Source organism: Palaemon carinicauda, chromosome 10 (genome assembly GCF_036898095.1).
Source record: "Palaemon carinicauda isolate YSFRI2023 chromosome 10, ASM3689809v2, whole genome shotgun sequence".
Classification (NCBI taxonomy): Eukaryota; Metazoa; Arthropoda; class Malacostraca; order Decapoda; family Palaemonidae; genus Palaemon; species Palaemon carinicauda.
In genome coordinates, this window is record NC_090734.1 from 136262368 (window position 1) to 136267984 (window position 5617).

Sequence of the window (5617 nt, forward strand, 5' to 3'; positions counted from 1 at the left end):
ATTATATTGTTCTTTATGGATAATACTTCATTTTATTGAATGTAAAACATCAAATTCAAACCATAACAGCATATCTCTATACTTGAGAAATAACAGGATATGCCTTTCGACACTAAAAAAAAAACCCGCCAACGAAATATTTTGTTCGATTACATTTAAAATATATTACAATAACCACTAATTTGTTTCATTACACTATTATACGAGTAAACATTTCCTCAACGAATCACTACATACACAAATAATACACATAGTTAATAGAAACTTCTTACAAATATCAGTAAGGGAGTGAAAGAATCACAACTCCACCACAGCAACGCTGTGTCTGAGAGACCTTTCTGTTGTGTTGATAGTCTGGGTCTGGGACGCTCCTCCATGTGAGAAGTTGTAGTGGGAGGGGCAAACAAGCATTGCGCGCCATCTATGGGCCAGACTTTTTAGTCCACGGTGTCAAGATTCCCCTGTGATCAACAATAAAATAATAATAATAATAATAATAATAATAATAATAATAATAATAATAATAATAGGGAAGTGGGGAATATGGGGAAAGGAAGAGTACCCCCTGGATACAATCCAGTATATAGCTCAAAGGCAGGTACTCGGGATGGGAAAGATTTAGGAAATAGGGAGAAAGAGAAGTACAGGAGAAGAATAAAAGAGAGGGGCAGACCCTCTTGCGATATTAGGGAATTGGTTTTATTATTATTATTATTTTATTATTTCAATCAACAATCAACAATAATAATAATAATAATAATAATAATAATAATAATAATAATAATAATAATTACAATTTTAATAATAATAATAATAATAATAATAATAATAATAATAATAATAATAATAATAATAATAATAATGATAATAATAATAATAATAATAATTTACAATATTTTACTATTAATCTTTATCATCATCTCTTCTGTGCCTATTGACGCAAAGGGCCTCGGTTAGATTTTGCCAGTCGTCTCTATCTTGAGCTTTTAAATCAATATTTCTACATTCATCATCTACTTCACGCTTCATAGTCCTCAGCCATGAAGGCCTGGGTCTTCCACCACTACTTAATTTTTAAATAATTACATAATTTAATGACAATTGGTGGGCTTGCAATGATTTTATATCTGATTATTATAATTGTTTTTCAAAAGAGACAGATAATTAAAACTTTATCAAATTAAATTTGTTATTCATAAGATCGTTAATATGCAGGTCATTTATATATATATATATATATATATATATATATTATATCCAACATTAAAGGATCCCTTATCGGGGGTTGACTTCAGAGAAGAACAACGTAAAAGTCACTGCCACTTTCATCTTGATAAATCGTGGGTGAAACCTCTATCTATTGAACGTTAATTTACTCTTCTTTCCAACCGTTATCTCTACATTAAGGGGTCGGTTGCCTGATGTACCCTCTCCCATGCCTTCTATCATTGGAATCCTCCCTCTTCCACAACACCAAACCTCGTCTCTCCATATCATCCTTCACGTTTCACCTTACCTCGCTAAATGTCTAACTCCTTCTCGATATTCAACTCCTGTGGCCTGATCGGTAACGTCTCTGCCTGGTGTTTCTCAGTCGGGGGTTCGAGTCCCGCTCAGACTCGTTAGGTGCTATTAGTGTCTGCAACCTTACCATCCTTGTAAGCTAAGGTTGGGGGTTTGGGGGAGCCTATAGGTCTATCTGCTGAGTCCATCAGAAGCAACTGCCTGGCCCTTCCTGGTCCTAGATTGGGTGGAGAGGAGGCTTGGGCGCTGATCATATAATATATGGTCAGTCTCTAGGGCAGTGTCCTCATTGCTAGGGCAATGTCATTGTCCCTTGCCTCTGCCATTCATGAGCAGACCTTTAAACCTTAAACAGGTTCTTCCCAAGCCCTCCCCACTCCCTCCCCCCACCGACCATCTTAAGAACCATCCCAGTCATGAAACTTATCAGCTCTGTAATTTTTACTACGCCTGCCATTCTTATTTCATTATTTTCCATTCTATCAAGCAGTGATATTCCTATAATCGACCACAGCATTCTCACCTCTGTTTCTGCAGTCTTTGGCTTCCTCTTTTCGTTTAAAAACCCGCGGCTGATCCATATATTAACACTGATCTTTATTAATGCGCTATAAATCTTGGCTTTTATCTTGATTGACGTTTTCTTAAGCCTCAAAAACCTCCCGTCTGACCCACTTGATTTACTCTATCTTAATCTTGATCACATTTACTCCCAACTTTTTCCTTTTTTTTGAAATTTTCCAAACCCTCTTATCAGCTTCAGCCGTATCTCCTCACTATCCCCAAATAATAATGTTATCTTCTACACACACACACACACACACACACACACACACATATATATATATATATATATATACATGTGTTTGTGTGTGTTGTGTATTATCATTCACTCTTAACTCTCCCTGTCTCTCACTTACGGAGGGGGAAAGGTAGTAGTCATATGCTGGTGAGAGGGGTTAAGTATACGTGTGTGCATGTCTAAATATTTGTTTTTATTTATCATTTTTACAGGTTGCATACAGGTATATATATATGTATATTATATATATATATATATATATTATTACTTGCTAAGCTTCAACCCTAGTTAGAAAGGCAGAATGCTATAAGCCCAGGGGCTCCAACGGGAAAATAGCCCAGTGAGGAAAGGAAACAGGGAAAAAATATTTTAAGAACAGTAACAGCATTAAAATAAATATTTCCTTTATAAACTATGAAGAAAATTTAACAAAACAAGAGGAAGAGAAATCGGATAGAATAGTGCCCGAGTGTACCCTCAAGCAAGAGAACTCTAACCCAAGACAGTGGAAGACCATGGTACAGAGGTTATGGCACTACCCAAGACTAGAGAACAATGGTTTGATTTTGGAGTGTCCTTCTCCTAGAAGAGCTGCTTGCCATAGCTAAAGAGTCTCTTCTAACCCTTACCAAGAGGAAAGTAGCACTGAACAATTACAGTGCAGTAGTTAACCCCTAGGGTGAAGAAGAATTGTTTGGTAATCTCAGTGTTGTCAGGTGTATGGAGGACAGAGGAGAATCTGTAAAGAATAGGCCAGACTATTCGGTGTCTGTGTAGGCAAAGAGAAAGTGAACCGTAACGAGAGAGAAGGATCCAATATAGTACTGTGTAGCCACTCAAAGGACCCCCATAACTCTCTAGCGGTAGTATCTCAACGGTGGCTGGTGCCGTGACCAACCTACCTACCTATATATATATATATATATATATGTGTGTGTGTGTGTATATATATATATATATATATGGATAAATATCAACATAACATCGTGTTCAAATAGAAATAAAATTTCTACCTCATACTTGGGATCGAACGCTAGCCCCTTCTGAATATATATATATATACACAGTACATATATATATATATAATATATATATTTGTTTTACCCTTAAAAATGTTTGGCCAAGATATCTGGTATCAGTGATCTTTTTAGATAAGATTAGTTCATTCCTTTATCACTTCGTCATATCATGAATCCTCATATCTGCTCAACTTATCTCTACTCATTTAATAGACTTTTGAATTAATTTATTTACTAGCTAATATGAAGGCTAAGTTAGATAGCATAAAAAAGAATAGGCCTATATTTCGTTTATGTCATCATTAAAAAAGAATAGGCATACATTTCGTTTATCTGTCACCATTAAAAAATAATAGGCCTGCATTTCGTTAATCTGTTACCATTAAAAAATAATAGGCCTAAGATTTGATTATCTGTCATCATTTAAACAGAATAAGCGTATATTTCGTTTATCTGTCATCATTAAAAAAGTGTAGGTCTACGCATAAGTTTCATTTATGTGTCATCATTAAAAAATAATAGGCATAAGTTTCGTTTATAAGTCATCATTAACAAAAATAGGCATAAGTTTCGTTTATCTGTCATCATTAAAAAGAATAAGCCCAAGTTTCGTTTATCTGTCATCATTAAAAAGAATAAGCCCAAGTTTCGTTTATCTGTCATCATTAACAAGGATAAGACTACATTTCGTTTAGCTGTCATCAATTAAAAAGAATAAGCCCAAGTTTCGTTTATCTGTCATCATTAAAATGAATAGGCCTACGTTTCGTTGATCTTTTGCCATCATTTCACATAGCCAAATTTCGTTTTTAAATAGCATAAGGAATGTGCTACTTAATCTAGAATGTTTTGTGGGTGAAGGACAAATGGCCAGAAATAAGCAGATATTTGAGTGCCCAAAAAATTGCAGATATTGCGAGTAGTAACTCTGTGATTTTATCTAATGACACTATGTAACGTCATTTTACAAGAGATAACAAACAATCCCATTGTTATCGGAATAAGGCAAACTATTAAATAAACTCTCATTTATAACTGATTTTCTCTTAATTCCATATTTCTAAATTAATTATCTCAAAAAACTAGCCAGCAACTCGACGATGACGATGAAATTCAAGTACAAAGGGGAAGGGACGACTGTGAGTCTCAGTACGGTTACTTAGTATCTCAATTGTTTATATTCATTCTACAGCTCTTTCGACTCGCTGCTCTTACGTTTAGAAGGTAACTAAAATCACATCTGGATGTTCTATTAGTGACGAGGTAGGATTTGTACTTACATAAGTCACTTAGATTCTAATTTGATAATTTGTGGAGTGAAAAGTTACACGATACTACTCCTTTAAGACGTTCTGTTGCGAAGGCGTTGCATACTCACGTAGAATATGCGTATATATCTCCCCTATATAATAATGAGTGTCTAACAGAATTAGAGTTTAGTGAAAGATTGAAAAAACAGCGAATCAGACAATGGATAGGTTAAGAAAAATTTGGAAATCAAATCGCCTGAAATTACATATAAAAATCAGACTATATATAAATTTAGTGAGATCGGTGTTACCCTATGGACATGAGTCATGGTATGACAATGGAACAATCTCCAATAGATTTAGTAGATTTGAGAACAAAGCCCTCCGAAGGATAATGGGATTTAAATGGCAGGACAGGATTAGAAATGAGAGAGATTACTCGAGTGCCATATGTGGATGAGATCATGATGAGGGGTAAATGGAGATGGTTTGGGCATGCTCTTCGCATTCCCCAAGAGAGATTAGTTCACCAAATGTTAGCTGGGCTCCAAAAGGCATTAGAAGAGTTGGAAGACCCAGACCTACATGGCTGAGGACTATGAAGCGCGAAGTAGATGATGAATGGAGAAGTATTTAATTAAAAGCTCAAGATAGAGACGACTGACAAGGTCTAACCTAAGCCCTTTGCTGAGGATGACATATATATATATATATATATATATAACTGTATATATATATACTCAATTTCTTGAAAAGATGAAAAATCATATCCTTCAGCCCCTAAGCTATAAGTCATGGCAAACGATTAGCTCCGTGAAATTAATCAGTAAAATTGGGACTTATTTACTCCACATCTGGATGTATTTAGAGACTTCTCAAGATATTGTGAAGAGAGACTACAGTATTTTCCCATCTGTGCTCACAGGCGCACTCATTAATTGAACGTAACCTTGGAAGATATCACCAGTGGGTAACCTTGACTAAGCTCACCACTACAATCATATAAGCCATCAAAACTCAAG

The 5617-nt window shown here is 35.2% G+C and overlaps 1 protein-coding gene across 1 annotated transcript in view; it reads right to left on the reverse strand.

The window, feature by feature from the left end:
• The window catches only part of LOC137648811 (uncharacterized), a 242980-nt gene extending 242615 nt beyond the window's left edge, over nt 1-365 (reverse strand). The window contains 1 exon segment of the mRNA XM_068381969.1: nt 273-365. The gene's annotated coding sequence lies outside the window, so the exon portion shown is untranslated.
• Nucleotides 366-5617: the final 5252 nt, after the last annotated feature.